At 32.4% G+C, this 20,495-nt stretch overlaps 1 protein-coding gene and 1 pseudogene across 2 annotated transcripts in view; both read right to left on the bottom strand.

The window, feature by feature from the left end:
- PCDH11X (protocadherin 11 X-linked) overlaps positions 1-20,495 on the bottom strand; it is a 698,845-nt gene that overhangs the window by 628,786 nt on the left and 49,564 nt on the right. The window lies entirely within an intron of this gene.
- LOC103016806 (retinoic acid receptor beta-like) lies at positions 306-19,928 on the bottom strand (annotated as a pseudogene).

Raw genomic sequence — 20,495 nt, 5'->3', positions numbered from 1 at the left:
TGATGTATGATAAATCTATCTATTTCCTTTTTTATGGCCATGTGTCATTGTCACTATTCTGTGTCCTCCAACTAGGAGAATAATCAAACTACTTGATTATATTATTTGGAATAAGCATTCAGATTGAAATGTTTTAAAGTGTTAAATTCATAATGTTATGGGCTGGAACAAAGGAGATTTTTTTTTTCACCTTTAAAATAAATATATTTTATTCTTTGCCAGGAGACTCCATGGAAAAAGATAAACAGCATATGAACATAGAAAGCATTGTTAAACAATTTCAATGTACAAACAGAGCCAGAGAAAGTACATCACAGACTTGATAATATATCAAAACAAAAAAAAATTCCACTAGTGCTTAAATGAGAACTAAGAAACTGACACTTGTATCTGTTAACCACTCCACCCAAGCCTCCACTCTGCTTCACAGTGATTGAATCAGGCCAGAGGATGCAGATTCTCTGCCTGTGACTTTGGGAGGCAATGGAAAACCCCCCAGTATCAAGCAGGAATCAGGAAGGATACAGAGTTACATGGTGCAGGTGGTAGACTAGCCCGTCATTATCCCATGAAACCTCCCTAGTGGCTTCTGAATAGGTAAACAAAAACTTTTATTAACATGGAAACGTGTTTCTGTCTTGGAGGCTATCATTACTGTAAAAATGTACCTTTTAAAAAAATTGTGTAGTTATGTCATTAAACAAATAATAAACCACTTTTAATTTAAAGTGACACCAACAATTGAACAAATGACATTTGATACCTGAACTGGCAGTTACACTGATAACAGAATTCTCTTCTGCTAGTACAGTGAATTTGTTGTATACTTCACTGGGCAACATGAAAGAAAAGATGCGGTCTGAGAGCATCCAGAGAGCAAGGACAAGCTTCTATACTAACTAAAGTAGAACATATTTAGCCTTATCTTGCCACAATGTACAACAGTCCCATTTCCTTACCTTGATGTCTTGATCTGTGAAAGCAAGACAGTTATCTTTTTGACCCTTTCTTAACTGGACATGTAAGTAATCTGTTCCATAACCTTGGTGTCTTGGTTATTTGGAGTATGCAAAACAAAAGGAAAGCACCAAACGTATAGGAGAGAAAGAACAGAGCCATACTTCTGTATGTGCAGAGTCTTCAGAAACTTAACCAGGGGGAAATAATTTTGACTGGGTCTTTGCCATGCAATCTTGAGTGTTCAAAGAGGAGAACAGAAGCTTTTAACTGGTTTTGGGTTGCATGAAATGGCTAATTTTTAGAATATAAAAAGTTTGTACTTCTAGGTAAGTTAGACAGTGAGGGGTATATATTGATACATATGAAAACTTCTTGGTCCTTCTTGAGTTTGAATATATTTTCAGGCCAAAAACTAAGCAGAAGTAAAAATGTTTTTTCCTTGCATTTTAAATCCCAGGAGTGAAGGTACTGGGGAATGTCTGAAGTAGCTAGAAAGTGTCTTATTGCAGCAGTGGTGACTGACTGACACCGCTGTTCTCCACGGAACTGGGCGAGGTGCTGGGACTGTGCTCTGCTGTGTTCCCACTTGAGCTTGGGGGCAAGGGGTCATGTCCTTCAGAATTCTCCAGCATTTCCTGAATGAGAGGGGGCATTGAGCCAGGAATTTCCATTTTCAAGGTAGTTACACTTTCTGCACCTTTAGCACTGATGCTGCGGAGATCTGTGATTTTCATGAGGATCTTTGGAAACATGTGAGGCTTGCTGGGTCGTCTCTTTCTGATATAAATTTTTAGTGCTTCCAGCAATGGTCCTTGTAGCTTATCTACTTTTTTGTTGGTTCCTCAAGGTCCTGGCGGTCTCCACAGATCAAGCAGATGGCGCTGTGAAGGCCTGTCTCCGTGTCGTCCATCTCCAGATGTAGGAGCTGGCTGGCGAAGGTGAATACGAGGTCTGTCAGGGGTCTGATCCCGGCGTTGTGCATCCGGTTCGATTCAGGGTCAGGCCGTCCGAAAATGGCATGGTGTCTTGCTCTGAGGTATACCTGGTGCAGATTCTCAGAATCAGGATGTCCAAACAGGCTGCTTTCAGCAGGGTGATTTGGTCTGCGATGGTCAAGCCGGTGAAGCCTGGTAGACGTTTAGCAAACTCCACGATCTTAATAATGCACTTGGTGGCCAGTTCACTGAATTTGTCCCAGAGGCCCAGGTCCAGTCGGACTCGATGGTCAGCACTGGAATTCCTGTCCCGGAGCCTCGCACATGCCCAACCTGTGCGTCATGACCAAGTGGGAGGAAACGCTCACCCTACTCAGCGGCTGCTACGACCCCCGCCCGGGGTGCCTCCTCCAAAGGAGATTTAATTGAAGATATCAGGGTGGTTATATCCATGAGAACAGATGGATATTGAAACAAATCCATTCATCAGGTTTCCAACTTTTTCAGTCTATTCTTCACTTAGTTTTGAAAAGCCAGGTTTTGACTTTCAGAAAAAAAGGGAAAATCTTAAACAAATGACTAAATATGAGACATATATAAATGAAACAGAAAACAAAATCTGATTCATTCTACTAATATCCTACTTAATCCTCAAGGCCCAGAAATCTCGTTTACTCCAAAAAAGGATTTCAGTTTCTATATCATATGGGAAGGCCATTTCTTCTCTGTGTCAGGGTGTCTGAATACTGATTAACTAGATGTCATGATAAAGATGGTGGCAAATTTTCTTGAGAGAAGTCAATGACAAAGTTGTCCAAAGATTACATTCTCTTGGAAATGGGTAATCATTGCAAGAATAGCTCAAATCCTTTGCTCTGTGGGGAATGGAGTTTCAAATGGGCAGTGACTAATAAGAGATGGTTCATTCTAATCGAGGCTTTGCTGAATAATTGGAAGTCATTAATGCTAATGCTATCAATGGATGAACAGACAAATCTTGTGGATGATATATTTTTTTTTGTTTGTTTGTTTGTATTGTTAGTCACTAAAACATTGTTCACATTTGTTAACGAAAGTACCAGATTTTTCAGTGATCTGGTTTTTGAGAGGTAGGTTGTAGCCCAACAGTTAGAGGCAGATCATCATGGAGGTGGGGGCAGCGTTTGTTGGAGGATGGCCTGAGAAGGGCAGCAAACCTGGGTCTTTTTTTCCCCTGCACATTTCAGACAGACCAAAGAGTATATTTTTTTCCCCTAATGGAAGTGAAGGATTGGCAATCTTATACATGGCTGTCTGAAGTTCAGACTTTAACTCAAATGCACATTCTTCTTTGTGGGTTAAGACTGGGCAAGGAATGGAGGCCATGGGATAGTTTTGACATGCCTCTGGAATAAGATAATTAAAGAGAGAAAAAAATCAGGGCAGACAATATTAGATCATGCCCAGACAAAAGCATCTTGTCCACTGAATCAGAGAAAGCGCCAGGTGAGGCCATTTATAGTCAGAGTTATTTTCATAATCCAAGGCTTACCCAGTTGGTACTGACCGTATGGGATATATCTTGAGACATTAAGAGGACCTTACCTCTTACCTGTCCTTTCCTGTTTTAATTTAAGGGGAGGAGGAACTCATCCCCATTTGCTTAAGTGTTTTCCTGATTCTATTTTAGAAGGAAGTACCATGTCCTCTGAGATAATTTCTGATTCTTCATTATTGACCATGTTTTTAGCAAGATGGAAACATGAAGCCCAAATTTTTCTGATGTTAAACAATTCATGAATAGCATTTTTAATATCATCAAATAAGTGATTATCATTAGAAAATTCATGATTTTCATCATCAACAGTATCATCATCATTGCCATTATCCTCATCATATTCATTACCATGATTGTTGTAGTAATTTTCCTCCTCTGACGGTACTACCTCTTCTGTATAACTGGCACTACCAGTTCCACAGGCCAAGACAGGTATCTTTTACAGAAACACAAGGAACCAACAAAGTCAAAATAAATTTTAATATCTATTAAATACATAAGCTATTGCTATCTAAATGAATTATCAGCATAGTAGATGACAAAAATATTTTTGCCACTACTTTCCAATAAAAAAATCATGTCTTCTTCTTAAAGCAGCCTCTCCATAGGAAAAAAGCCATCAGTGTTCTATAAGCATAACTATATTTATATATTTAAGGAGTCTTAGCCTACTCAAATTTACTAGACATATTTAATATCAGCAAATACTACGCCCCATGACACTGATTCCAGGAGTGATTTAAATTATGTCTAGGATCAGTTTGAATCAGGAGAAACAATGATATTTTCAAACTACTAGTAATTTTTTTGTCCCTCAGGTGCACTGAATCACACTTTTTAATCAGAGTATCAATACACTATAATATCTAAACTCCATCCAGACAATAATAATGTTTATAAAAGTTCTCCAAAATTAATTAAGGTTATGCCTTGAAAGGCAGAACCAGTATTTTTATGCCATGACATCTAGCAACTATGTCAATCAATCAAACACCTGAAACTTCCAGTCTTATTAATCAATTCTTTACAGACACAGCCAATGACAAACTTAACTAAATTGGTCCCAGTTTCACACATTAAAGCGTAGACATTTTCAATGACGAATATAGCAGTTTAGATAAAATTATTGTAGGCATATGGTCAAAATATATTTTCATGCCTCACAATACTAAAAGAAAAAATTATAAAATTTAAGAGCTAAAAACAATTGATCATAAATAAACCCATTAGTAAAGACATTGGATTAATAAATGCTTCTTTTAACAAGATAGCCATACTAGTGCTATCATACAAGGTAAACTGTGTTACATTCATATACTGTATCTTCAAACAGTTCTTAATTTGTCTAATGCTAGAAGATATTAATTTTTATCATTTCTTATCCTTAACAGTAGCAAATAGTTTTTTTTTCAAAGTTTACTATTTTAACATTAGCATTTAACTATTTTAACTAATAAGTTTTACACAACCATGAAATCAAATTTAAAAAAAATAATGGTTTTACTAATGAAAAGATAAACCTTTCTTTACTAGCTGAGTTCCCAAAATTTATAACATTTTACAAACAAAAATACTCATACATATTAATTTTATCCTTCTAGTTTTTATTCTAAGATTGGAAATTAATTTGGCAAAGGACACATTTGTTTCATATAAATATTCAATTTATAAAGTGGATTCATTGCATAAGTTAAGATTTTGTTAGTGTTAATAATAAGTGTATTTTCTTGATATATAATAAAGCAGAATAAATATTGAAATACTTTTGTGCAATTAATGAATTGTTTATCCCATCTGAAATTAGAAGAAAACCATCTCTCAAGTTACTTTGCTCTATCATTTAGCATAATGTTCCCCTTCAGTTACATAGATAAGAAAGTAACTTCTATGCTGAAAATTAATTATAATACTTTGGAAATCATAAAAAGCATTATTACTTCATAAAATCTCTATCAAAGGTGCTAATACTTTTTTATGTGCTAATACTTTTCCACTTATGACTCCTAAGGTTTAAGAAACTGTTCAAATTGCATTTATTGTTTAAACATTTGTGAAGTATTCTCTCATCTGGAAATGCTCATCGTTTGAAGGTTTGGGAAAGTGTTCAAAACACCCTGACTTGTCCTTGGAGTTACTAAAAATAACAAAATCTGCTCCTACCACACTAGGTTGTGCAAGGGTGGGCTAAAGCAGTAGTTCTCTGCTAAGGAAATTCCAACCCCCTCCCCCACACAGGGGATATTTAGCAAACTCTGGAAATATTTTTGGTTGTCACATCTAAGCAGGAGGGTGCCACAGGGACTTAGTGGGTAGAGGCCAGGTATACTAATAAACTTCCTACAATGCACAGGACAGCCCCCGTCCTGTTCTACCCCATCTCACAAGAAGGAATTATCCAGCTCCAAACGTCAATAGTGCCAAGGTCAAGAAACCCTGGGCCAACACACTGAGAATTATGATCCTAAAAGGAAAAGACTAAATTGTATCCAAATGCAAAGCTTTACTCTGAAATCAGTATAACTACAATTATACTTGTACGATCCAGCAAATAAATTATCAGAAGAGCCTCAGAAATATAAATGGAAAGAAACGAATCACATCTGTGCATTAGAATCATTTGTACAAACATCACTTTTCTATGGCAGTAAACCGACTATAAACATACTTTCATATAGACTATCTTATCTTGTGGTTAATTGTACTTTTAAAAACTCTGAGATCACCAATAAGTAATACCTAATTTTATGAAAATATAAATGGTTTAAATGTTTCTAGGAGGAGAAGCTTTTGACTTTATTTGTATGCTAGGCCAAAATAGCAGCAAACTAATTTCTATTTTTGACCAATGGAAGTACTATTTAAAACTTCCAAGGTTTACACAGTAGCTTGAAATTTATAGGTGGTAAAATCAACACACATTTAAAATGTAATACTTGAAATTAAGTGAATCCAACTAGTGTCTAATGATCAGATCATCTGATACAGAACTGGAGAAATTTGATCTTTGGTTACCAACTAAAATTTTAAAATCAAGTTTTGATTCAGGTTCCAAGACACATTCTTATTCAATAAGAGCTAAAGCTATAGATGACAAAGACAAACTGAACATTATGGGAAATATTATATATACATAGAAAACATTATTCTATTTATCTGATATGAATAAATGTCCAACTCTTTATTTTACATTTGTTAATTTAAACATGTTATTTTTAAATTATGTTAAACAATAATGGTTTATTATTTTAAAAATAAAAATGGTGAATATATTTGATCTGTGACAATATCATATGAAAAAACACAGTGGTTTAAATATCTAGGGTTTTGTAGATATTTTCATAATACTATAATTCTTAGAGTTTCATGCATTGCTTACTGATTTATTGATGTACAGTCAGTAAACATGTTTATGACAAAATATAAGAAATTTTCCACAGCTCACTACATATCTTAATTAATTTGTATCATATTGAGAAATAATGGATAACCCAGTGGACAGTACAGGAAAAAACAAGAGCATGACGGCAGAATTATCACTATTTTCACTCTACCAGAAAGCTGCTCTACTTAAATCCCTTACTTATTATAACAATGCCTTTCCCTTATTCTACTAAAACAGCTGTCATAGATGGCAAAACATATGACAATTCTTGACAGTTAAGGGTTATAAAATAAATGCTTCAAAGTATAAAGTTAGTAGAAAGGAATTTTTAGTTCCGCTCTCTTTTGAATTGGGATATTTTGGGGGTTTTACCTCCTTTTTTAATACCTACATTAAATAAAGTTTACCAAATAAGGTGATAAATAAGCAAGGGTATTTTCAGTCCTCGTGCAGTTACGAGTCAGTTTAAAAGGGTGGGATGAGGGGGACAAAAAGAGGTACAAGTTTAACCATAATAGGAAAATACTGTGTATTTGGAAAGTCACGTCTTGATACGATTTTTAGAATAAAATGTTCTCAAAATCAAGTTCTAAACTATAATGTCCACAAATACATTCTGTAGCATTAATAAGTTACTTTGATTAAAGGATGATAATTGGGCAATGTGGTAAAGGAAAATTATTTTTTTATCTTAACTAAGAATTAATGTAAAGGTCTTATATGCCAAAGCCAGTATAATATTACATTTCCCCTCTGGAATTCAAAGCAGAACTTAAAATTGTTGGTATCCACAGCCTCTGTAGGTTTTCACAACCTCAGTAAGCCAATAGTTAGAAGAAAAATGGTTTAAGGAAACATGTACAACTACCAAAAAATCTTCAAAGTGAATGTAGCTACATCAAAATAAATTGCTAAAAGAGGAATCTCTTTATCAATGATGCCCAGTACATTGAGGTTTGTGATACCTAGAAAGTCCAATTTGAAATCCCCTTTAAAAATCCCTACTATTCTAAATAAGCACACCAATTTGCTTTGACTATCCTCTTAGAAGGGGGAAGATGCTGCTCCTTGTAAAATATTCTATATATAATAAAAACCAAGGACAAAGCCGCTACAAAACTGATTAGAACTAGAGGGGATTTTACTAATAACAGGAAAAAACGTCTAATGGAGATGTGAGTTTATCCAATCCCATGAATAATTCTGGAATTTAAAGAATTTTTCTGGGAGCCTTTTTTTTTTTTAATTGAAGTATAGTTGATTTACAATATTGTATTAGTTTTAGCTGTACAGTCTGGGAGTCTTGACATACATTTGCTGAAGTAGAAAATTTCTAGGAAATATGTTTAAAGTATTTTGGAGAAAAAAGGTAATGGGAAAGATATGATTCACTTAAATCTGATTATTAACTATAGAATAACAAAGTATTGACTACAGTTTAGAATGAATAATTTATATAGAATTATGATCAATTACTTTCACACACATAATAGCAAGGACAAGAAGCCTGAATATTAAAGCAATGCTCAAATTATGTTTTGATTATCAAACTATAATTTAATGTAATCACAATTTCTCAAAAATTTGATAACCTTGGGATATACATTTTTGAAGTATAGCAAAACCCTATCAATGATAGTAGACTGGTAAACATTTAATAAATACTGGTTTTAACTTCTGAAAAATACATTCTTCTCTGATCAAAATCATTTGTGGGAGGAGGTATGGGGATATATGTGTACATATAGCTGATTCACTTTGTTATACAGCAGCAACTAACACAACATTGTAAAGCAATTATACTCCAATAAAGATGTTAAAAATAAATAAATAAATAAAATAAAAGCACGTACTAAAAAAAATTGTTTGTTATTTGGTAAACTGCCAAGAGGTGGAAGAAAAACAATTAATATAAAGTTAAGGAATCTAATAATAAGCAATTTGCATTTTAAAACATCATTACTCTAAAATCAAATGTATACTATTAAACCATTGGATTATTAAACTAACTGAACTCTATACCACATTTTGTATTTAACTTGATTTTTATTATCACCAGAATTATTTAGGTTTGTAGTGATTGCTATTAACTCTATTACCTAGATACTTGAATCTAATTCAATTATTTTTATTAGGGACTATACTAAAATATTCAAGCTATCTCTAAGAATTAAAGGCAAGTTTCAAAATAAACATACTTGAAATGTGTTTACTAATTCATTGAATCGCTTTGCTTTTCATGAATAATGTCATATAAAAGAACAGTAATCCTGGTACGCGCAATTGACTTTTAAAATAGAATTCTGCATCATATCTGGTTCTATGAGTCAAGGCATATAGGATATTTAGGAGGTGAAATTTAAATTTATCTTTAGAAAAATGATTAGCTCAACTAGAATAGGATATGGGCACTCTTAAGTCACCATCAGAATACACCTGATATATACGTATAATATGTAATATATAATATACAATATATAATATATAATATCTCCTGATGGTGACTTAAGTGCCCATATTTATCTATCTAAAAAATATATATATATATATATATATATATATATATATATATATATATATTTAGTATGTATGTAAAAAAATTTTCAAAACCCTGAGTGAAGTCCAGGCAAATCCATGAAGAAAACCAAAACATATGATGCAAAAATAATTAAATGATTATTGGTGACATCATGTTTTTTAATGTTGGTGAATGGAGAAACAACAACAGAGTACAATTTGATACTGCATCCAAGTATCCATTATTCTCAAATCAGTATAATGAAGGAAAATATAAACTGTTCTTTTAAAAGTATTTATGAAGAATATGTCCATGCAGATAAAATCACTATTCTTCTCTTACAAAAACCACTCAAGGCTCTTATCTACAATCTAATTTTTAGTTTGAAAAGATGTGCAAGAGGTTCTCTAACTCATCAACTGTTTAGGCTATACTCAAATGGTCTCTAGATAAATAGGTACTCAGGGAAAACGGTGTAGAAAAGGAGAAATGGGGTAACACATTTAACTTCTTAAAACCTTAATTGTTTAGAACCTTGGCCAGAGGCTAATCCCTCCTAATTTTTGTGAGCCAAAGCTTGGAAGCAAAGGACAGATAGCCTTCATATATTTAAATAATGATTAAGGAAATCATATGTCCAAAATAAAAGAATTTTTAATGAAATTACATCTGCTTTCCATGCCATTCTCTTGCCTGTTTAGCTTTAGTGAACACTACATGAGATGAACAATGCCAGCTCAGAAAAGGATTCACCCTACGTAAATTTGATGATAGCATGTCTGCTGCCAGATAATTCTTCACAAGCCAATCTTTTGCCAGTTGAGCTAACTCAGAATTGTTCACCTGAGAATTGTTCAGCTAAAATAAATGGAGAGTCCAGTTTGAGTTTGTGCAAGTAATGTTTTACTTCATTGATGTTATGCAGGAAGTGGCAGCTCTCTGGCTCAAGGTAGTTCAGACCTTTAGGAAGAATAGGAAACAACATAAAATGGCAAAGAAGAAACTAGATGTTTTGGGTTTTATGTATTGTGACCATATATTCTTGTGTCCCTGTTTAATTATTAAGAGGTGCCCTTTCACTTTTAAACTTGTCCTTATTTGGAGGATAAATTATGTGGTTAGCCTCATTTTATACAATGAAAGTAAATAACAGAAAACCAGGTGAGGATAAAATAGAGGTTAAAAAATATATACACAAAGATATGTATAAGGCACCCAAAGATAATTCTCTTTTTAATCTACAAATTGAATCTGAACTCTACAGGTCAAACCGTTTGTCCACTGTGTCTGTGGAAATCATTTGAGAAAGCAACACTTAAAGTAACTACAAATATTGCCTAAGTAATAATCAAAATAAGCAGTTATCTTTTAAAGCAACTATGGATAACTGCAACTAGGACAGCAAATCCAGTTATTTGTGAAACAAATTGCTAATGTGTGAAATCACAGAGTTATGCGGTCAGTTATGTGTGGGGAAAAAAATCTTCCAATATCATAGTAACACAAAATACAAAAGCTGTTGTCAGTAAAAAGAATTGTGGATAACTCATTGTGGCAATGCACTGCAAATATGGGTGAATCAACTATCACTAACCCATTGGAGCAATCAAGTTTAAGAAAGCTTAACAGTTGCGGCAGATGAAACAATTGTCAGTAAACTGTGTAGCAAACCATGAAGATACTTTGAAATAACTCTTGAGGTTACCTAAAACAATAGCTTATGTTTACTTATAGCTGAATCTAATGAATACATTATGCCTTAAAATGGGGAAAAAATACAAAAATAATTGCTTCACCAAATTCCACAGTTGTCTCGTAATATCAGGGAGCTATTTGGTAAAATGCTATTTTAACATTAATCAATACTCAAGTAAGGCCAGCCACTAGATTGTAGGGTATGTAGAAGATTATCTCAGACAGGAGTCAATTTTTTGCCTCAAACCTTTAACAGTCTAGATTACAGAAGGCCAGACATAGTTAAAATGAGATTACTATTTACCAAATATCAAATAAAACAAGTGGAGAAAAATTTTAAGTTACTTTAAACTATTTAAATTTGCCATGGTATGATTATATTTGTGTAGAATATACAGCTCAAGAAGTCATGTCTATTAGATAAATAACAAAAAATCAGATTTCTAAGAGTTAAAGGGATTAAAATGTCAGTTTTATTAATCTAGCTATTTTGCATGTAAACTGGTTTTCTATGTGAGACCTCTAGCTTTATAAAAATCCATTCGTTTTACCAATTAGGTATTTGATCTAAACCATCGTTTGAAAGACTAAAGCAAAACTCGAGGCAGCTAAATATGCCTGAAAACTCAAGACGGGTTTTCTGGAGAAAACAGATTTCAGAGAAATGTCTAGAATCCTAAAAGCTACAGATGGATAAGCTAGTTCAGACTATATAGAAGCCAGCCAACAATGTTTCAACTCAGTGCCATATATATACCATCCCCAATGAGGAAATTTTCACTCTTCCAGTCCCATGAGTACTTCTAGTTAAAGATACATTCCCACATCATTACAATGGCTTCCAAAGGCTTAAATATGATAGGATGGTCATCACTACTTCTTCGACTTAGAAAGTTCTAGACTGGTTTTGGAATCTAGGATAATGAGGTATTTGAAGGGGTGATATGGTTTTGAAGAAAATGCTATGGCTACCTGTAGCTGATCCTTTAGGAATCACTTTCCTCAGAGTAAAATTAAAAGCTTTGAAGGCCTCCTGAAACTCACGAAATCTGTTAAATATTTAAGTCCTCAGAGAAAAAGCAGTGTGACACCACTAAATGAAGTCAAGGATATAATAATCAAAATCAGAATTTTATAGTTCTTTTGTGTATTCAACCAACCTAAGTAGCCTTCATTTCATATTTACTTATGGAAGGGAGTTGAATATCTAAGTTAATCGAATATTCATTACTTTGTATAATCTAAACACGATTATATTTTCCTACTTTTTGATAGCTATATGCACTCTCATATTCATCCATACAATCATTCAGTGACTTCAATAATGCACTATGTTCAACTAAAAGTAATCTATAAAGTTCTACACTTCTTTATTTATAATCCATTAAATTTTTTTTATTTGTTCATCCCTGGATTGTTTAGAGCATCACTTTGTTCTTCTGTTAACTATTTACTTCATTATTCTCCTTACTGACAGCAAAACTCTTCTTGTCCCTGACTAAGCTACTTTAAATGGATGCTTCTAAGCAAACTCTTGTGCTCAGTGAATATAAGGGCCCCCTCCTAAACCAGGAAAACATACTAGTATCCATGAAAGTGTAGTTCTAGCAAATATCCTGATGCAAAAATGACTTTTAAAGCCTATTTAATTTAGAATGATTAAAAATTTAAAAATTTAAATTTGTTATTACATATCTCTCCTACAGAATCCACTGGAGAAAGACAATTTCGACTGACTTACAAGAAAAGAAATAGGAAAATAGAAAAGAGTTTTCAGTGTGAAAAAGAAAAGACAAGATAGGACATCTAATTGTTTTAAATGACATATGAATGAGATGTAAATAAAGCAATTCCAGATGGTAGAAGCTGTATATGAGAAAGTATTCACATTAGCAATATCATAGTCATATGGAGGGCCAGGAGGAGGGAAAGACAAATGAGGAGAAGGAAACATTTGATTCAAGAGACAAGTTAAAGAAGGTAAATGGAAGTTTGTTTGTTTTAAATTGAACTAAGTCAAGAAATAAATGTGGAGCCAGTGGCACTGATTGAGAAAGAGAATAATGCTGTCATATTTTCCTCTGTATACATATATAAAATATGTGTGAAAAGATTAGGTTGTAAAATAAGTTTTTAAAGAGTTTAGAGCATAATTTTAGAAAAATTGGGGGAGACTACAATCTTAAACCATAGAGCAAAACCAGTAACTACTGTTTATAAAACACTTTTCTTCAAGGCACTCAGCAAATTTTATGTATTTTTCTTATTTCATTAATTTTTATAATATCCCTACCTGTTAGATAAAGATAATTTTATTTTCACCATTATATAGAAGAGGAATTGGAGGCATAGACAACAAGTTTGAGAATTAAGATAATAGAAAGACTCATGTAATTACCACCACTAGCACAGGAATTAACATTTTCATCAAAAAGATTTTATTTCCAGTCTCGAAATTGTTTTGCAGATAAATGTTGGCAGAAAGTATCACTGCCATAATTGCAGACCTAGTAAAAAATAAAATATCATGAATTAATGAGAGTGCTGGGTGAAAAATCTACTGAAAGTAGATTGGGAAATTTTAACTTGTCTGAAACTGTGAACACAAAAATAATTCCATGTTCTTAATGTCAGAATGACCAATTCAAGATAAAATGTTCTTTTAATATAATAAATGTTTTCTTCCTTACTATCATTAGTGTAGAAATATATTCCCCATAATGCCTGCTATTAAGCTCCCTGGGGACAGTGACTATTTTTCAAATGTATTTTTATCCCTCAAGATTTTGTACGCTGGGCACTCATTAAGTATATGTTAAATTTAGATGACTGGAATTAGACTAAGATGTTAGTTGGTAGTCAGTTACTGTTACAACTAAGAAAATACTTAGTAGAACAGCTTTCCGTTCTTTAGAGTTTTACTTCATTCTATTGGAGAAGCTTAAAATAATGGACTTCTATATTTAAAATAAGCAAAAGGATAAGATATGTTAATGAGAATATCCTCCATAAAATAAAATTCCTGGTTAAGTGAGATCTCAAGGACAAATGTAAATTAGGTGAGATAACCTAAAACTTCATTTTACGCATTCAACTTTTAAAACTCCTTGTTTTGTTGAATGAAACAAAGTTTAAAAGTAGTGTTTTTCAAAAGGTCTTTTATTTCTATTTCCTATTCTATAACCTTGTATTACTTTTCTTAGTTTACCTGCAAGTTTACAGACATCTACATGCAGCAATTAAAAAATAAACATTCTTTCACTGTGTTAAAAAAAAAAGCAATAGGTTTCTTATGACTGATCATCTAGAATTACATCTTACATTTCACAGCAAATGAAAAATATATGGACAGCTATAGTTTTATTGTCGTAGTTGCTAAAAGACACATTTCTGTGTGCATGAATGTGGATATTATATTTTGATGCACTGAGCTGTCTAGTAATGAATATTTCATCTTTTACAAAGAAAAAAAAACATTATCACATAATTGTAGAATAATATTGGTGGAGATATATTAATTTCTGCAAGCAAAAGACCAATGTATAAAGAACACTTCAAAAATAGTTATTTAAGCTCTGTGTTTTAAAATTAAATTGAACTTAATACTTTCCTTCCTCTGGTACCTTCTATGTGCATTCAGAAACTAAAAGACACTTCAACAAAGATATACTAAAATTTAATTTGTGGTCAAAGCAATTTATTTTCTCATTATGCTATCGAATTATTCACACTTTTTTATTGATTTATGAAGATGACTAAACTGATAAATGCAAAGGGAGAATACTAATTTCTTTGGTATTTGATTTTGAAGTGAGAACTATTTTTCATATGCACCTTATATTTTTTGATAAATAATAATTTCTTCAAAATTGGTCCAAATTCACATAAAAGTGTAAAGCATAAAGCTTGGTAAAAGCATAAAGCTGCTTAAATTATTTTATTGATCGAATTAAGTCAAAATCAGAAATTTCCCCCCGAATGACCTTATTGCTTTTATCATCACTTCTGAACAAGATGTTATCACCTCTGGTACAAAAGCTTTACCAATCCATCATTTTTTTTGGTCTAACATTGAATTCAGTTCACTAAGAGTGTTGTTATACAGTCAGTATAAAGTTGTATAGATCAAAAAAATAATTTATGCTGAACTAACTACACACATTGGAATGTTTATTATCTCAGATTATTAACATCGATCAGAATTATGGGAGCCAAGTAGATCTGTATAACCAAACCTCATGTTTTCATTAAAGAGTTCTATAATTTTGTCTTGTAATTAAATATATATTTAATAGATTTTAAGTCTTTCCCTTTGGCAGGCACAAAATTAAAGATCAAATTGGTTTTTATTTAGATACAGTGAACAATAGAATAACAGATCAATAAACCTGTGCCTAATAATAATCCATGTAAAATTTAGCAGTATTTCTTATAGCTAGTTGCTATTATCAGGTCAAAGGGCAGAATGTGAGTAAATTAATCAAAGTTGGGGGAGATACATTTGCTCTTCAGAATCTTAGTTTATAAATTCTAGAATTGAGCTATCTAAAATGTCCTACATATATGTGTTTCATGTGGGACTATTAATAACACGTGTATTTAATGAAAGGCGTTAGTGGACTATATTAACCAGGACTCTGATAATAGCAATGAAGTCAAAAGTTACTTAATCCTATTAGTGTCACACTCTCATTGTAATAAGACCTGACAACATTAATAAAGAACCATTTATGAAGAGAATGAGTTTTATGTTGTCATTTTTCCCCACTGGAGGTGCACTTTTATAATAACCCCTAGCTTTCAGGGACCTAACAGTCATTAGCATTTGACCGTCATCTCTTTTACTTTTTAGCACAGATCAAAAATGTTAATCTGCACATCATAGAATTCAGAGAATATAAAATCAAGTTATCTTAAAGCTGAAAGGGTGAACTTCCAAATAAAACTTCATTTTATAGTTGAAAACTGAGGAAATCACTATATTCAAACTCTTCTGAATATCTTTAGAGGCAACTTTGCTTTCTAAAGCAGTTAAATACATTGTTTGTTATAGAATATTATGTATATTATAGCATATTATAACATTGTTTGTTATAGCATATTATGTCTGCAATGGCATTAATGAATTTTACTCACTCCTCCTGATACTACACACTACTTTGATCTATGGATACATATGATAAAGAAATATTAATTCCTTCAGAATAATAAAGTTTTCTTGCTCTTTAGCTCCACAATATATTATTTGATGTCTCATTCTTGGCAAGTGTATTCAAGGTTACTAAATCTAATGGTAGATAGAATTTTCACAATTTGGATTTTCTAAGCCCAGATTTCAAAGCAAATCTAAGTCTAACCTTAGTTTCATAAATCCAAACTCTTGATCAACAGGCAAGATGTTTAGTTCTTATTTAGTTTTTAAAGTAAAAACCAAATATATGTTATTTTAAACAAAATAGAAACAAGGGCCCACACTTTGATTATGTGAAAAGACTCTGCCCAAGATTAATGTTTTTTTGAGGTGGATGTAAAAGATGAGGATGCTTTATGAGATGGGCAAAAATGTGTGAGGGCTTTGAGTCGGGTCACGAATCTGAGAAAAATTTGACCTTCATGCTCCGTCAGCAAAGTCAACCTTTGAAACATCGTCATGCCTGCCTCAAGGGGACCAATCAACACACTGCCACTGGGCTAGTATAGAAACATTATTGCTGATATATGTGAGGGAAGCTGAAAATCTGAAGCAGAAAATGAAGACATATGCAACATCATTACACAAACTGATTTCCCCTGAGTTCCAACCATGGGAAGAAGTAGATCCCAGTGGTTTATATCCATATCCTGAGTCAGATTGGGTGCTTGAAATATATTTCTATTTGTGAATGTACTAGCTTCCCTGACAACAGACTTAGAATATGAAAAAAAGCTTTATAAGTAACAGGCCATCAGAATAATAAGGTGGAAGTTAGAAAGACATTGTAACTTTCTACTCCTGGATGACAGCTCTGTCAAATACTACTAGGGCTCAGTGGTATATATTTATTAGATGGATGACACATAGATGCAGATAATTATATATATAGTATACAATATGTATGTATGTATAGTGTACATGTAGTATATACTATATACCATGTATAACATATATTTTAAAATATATTATTTAATAACATTTAAAAATGATATATTTATAATATATATAAAATAATATTTATAATATATAAAAATGGCATATATATACACATATACATATATGTGTGTATATATAGATATATATAGTTATAGGTCTTTAGCATAACTAGTCCAAATTAAGCGAAATTTTATCAGAATATCGTGGGGAATTCTCATTATACCATGTCTTTACTTGAGACAGGGAAAAGGGAAGATTTCACTTCTGGATATTTTTTTAAGTGGCAATTCACATCAAAAACTTTTATAGATGAAGCTTTTTTTTCTTTAGAGTAACCTAATTTCTCAAAAATTTGAAAATTAACCTTGCCAAGATCATGTGGATAAGTTTTATTTTACCATAATTTTCTTTGTACTAAGCAGAATCACTTGGTAATCATGTTATTCATTCATTCCTCACTTTCTTTTCACTTTGTCTTTTTTCATTTTCTTCTTTTTTTCTTCTTCTTCCTTCCTGTTAAACTTGCTGTGATCCCCACCCTCAAGGTTATCTATCTGTCTCTTTCTGTCAATCAAATCTAAGAGTCAGAAGACCTTATTCTGGTTCCCAATTTACTAGTCATATGATCATAAACAAAATAAATGATTACCCTGAAATGCAATATCCAAATATTTAAAATGTGTAATAATAATGCTTTCCTTGTTTATGCCAAAGCACACCTAATATCATAAAATGCATAAATGAAATTAAAATATTTATATATTAATTTTTTGAAGATCAATATTGTAAGTTTTGTCTTATGCTACTTTTATTATATACAGTTTGATACATTTAGCAAATACCTTTATTTTCAGTTAATTATCTTGTTAATTAACATAGATTTGTTAATAGCAAGACACTTTCATGTGTAAATTGACCTAATTTTTCCTAGAATTTTTCTCTATATCTCCCCCTTCTCTCCCTTCATTATCTGAACTTTTCATATAAATTTTATATTTCCTTAGTTAAGATAAACTGTGATTTTGCTAGTCTTGTCTACTCAACAAAAATAGAACAAGTTAATATTAATTAAATTCTCAACCTATTCTGCAGGACAGATCTTTTAAAATAAATTAGTATGGTTGGCCTACTTACTTTCAAATTATAACGCTTATTAAAGTTTATGGATGAATCATAACATGTTTCTTTTTTTTCTTTTTATTTAACCTCCCTATCCCCCCTCCCCCAGCGTACATACCACTTTCATGACAGGACCTTTTTGTAAGTCAAAGTGCACTCAGTTAACCCATGAGATGGCCCTCTGCAAGCCCAGGGCTATGCTTTGTGTTCCATAATTATTATTTTTAACAAGCAGTCAGGACAGTATTTGCCCATTGGGCCATACAAATGCCCCAGTACTTAGGTACATCACTTTAGGCTTATCACACATTCTAAAACAGAATGAAATTGTAGAGCATGTCTATTTCTAAGACTCATCTAAGAACCTCTAGTGAGCCTGTCTTTATGTCACTTGCTGATAATCTTTCAAAGAAATTCAAATGAAAATAGATTTTAATAAACCTAAATTATGCCAGTGGGTTTATTTGTTTGTTTTTTTTTTTTAATTTGAATTTGTTAAGCAGCTTTCAAAACAAATCAGAAATTTCTTGGAAGTTCATTAAGCTGCTCTGAGGGAGATATGACAAAATTATTCTTTCAGTAAAGCACTGCATTTCAAAATAACACATTTGTCAGGATGGTTGGGTGGAGAGACCCTATTACTAATTCCTGATTTAAATTTAATAAGGTCCCATTTTGATTTGAATCTGTCAATTTTTATTTTCCAAATAAACTGCTTTTCTTTGTTTAGGCTGTGCTCTCCAAAATAGTAGCCGCTTACCACAGGTGGCTAAAATTAAGATTAATTAAAATTAAAAATTCAATTCCTTGGTAACAGTAACCACATTTCAAGTACTCAATAGCCACATGTGGCCAGTAGCTACCATATTGGATACCACAGATAATAGAACTTCCATCATCGCTGCTGGACAGTGTAACTGTCCAGTCATCTACTGGACAGTGCAACTTTAGATATAGTATCCACTCTGCTATGCAACTTACTGTTTAAAGTAATAAGCCTCACATTTCTATAAACAGTCAAATGTTTCAATGCATCTCGAAAAATCTTCTATGCAGGTGTATCTTCCCTCTACTTAGTGCTTATTCTTCCCAATTCTGCCCCTGTGAAATTTATATCATCATCCTCATATTATGACTGGAGAAACTAAAGGTAAGAAAGATTAAGCTGGAGGTGGCTTGTCTAGTCGGTGGTAAGCACAAAATTGTGATCTATATCTTTCTGACTCCTGCATATTTTTGCATTTCATCAGATAAGGAGACACCATTGCAAGGACCTTACTTAGAAATGCTTATTTATAAATCATCCATCTTTTTTCAGTTTTTACTTCTTATATTCACATACAAATCCGTATTTCACTTGAAATCACTCAAAAGATCTCTAGAGTTAGACTTCTGAATGTATTTATAAACAAATATATCTCCATAACATATCAGCATCATCTGAGCAGTTTTCCAATATTACACATCCTCCGTGCTAAAACCTTCAGATGATATTCATCAAAATATCTTATTTATGTGTTCTTTGAATAATTTTAACATTGGTCATTATGATAATCATAATCTGGTAGTGAATAGTCAGAAAGTGTTTATAAAACTTTGAAAATTGCTTGACCATATCTATATTATACCTGCACATTTGTTCTTTTACACATTCGCCAAGATCATTCAAGTGCATTGTACTATATCACATACCCCAATCTGAGTTTTCTACTACTCTATATACCATATAGCCAATTAAAAATATTCACCCATTCACTTGATAAATGCAGCCTCTCTGCACATATTTCAAAGAATACCAAATATTCCATCTATTCTTCCCTCTGCATTTCCCACCCCAAGACCCAAATCAAACCAAAATAGGTCCTTTAGGTTAACTGAAACTCTTTGACTGAAAAATTGACTTACCCTTTACTGCAAATGAATGTTCTGTGTTTTCAAAGAATTGGAACAAAATGAAAATATTTAACATTAACAAGACATATCTAAAATTTAATCTCATTTTGTGACTCAAGAGATGCTTAAATATCTTGCCTTGACTTGAAATCAGCATGAAAAATATTTATTACTACTATATCCGTGTAGAAATGCTAGTAATAAAAATGTTCTATTCACCCCTAAAATAAATTTATTTGGCTTCTTTTCAAAGGACAAGATAAATCTTTCTGTCTAAAATAATCACTTAGAAAACCTGATAGGTTTGTGGATTCATTCTTGATGTT

Source organism: Balaenoptera acutorostrata, chromosome X (genome assembly GCF_949987535.1).
Source record: "Balaenoptera acutorostrata chromosome X, mBalAcu1.1, whole genome shotgun sequence".
NCBI lineage: Eukaryota > Metazoa > Chordata > Mammalia > Artiodactyla > Balaenopteridae > Balaenoptera > Balaenoptera acutorostrata.
This window is presented reverse-complemented; position numbering and strand designations above follow the sequence as displayed.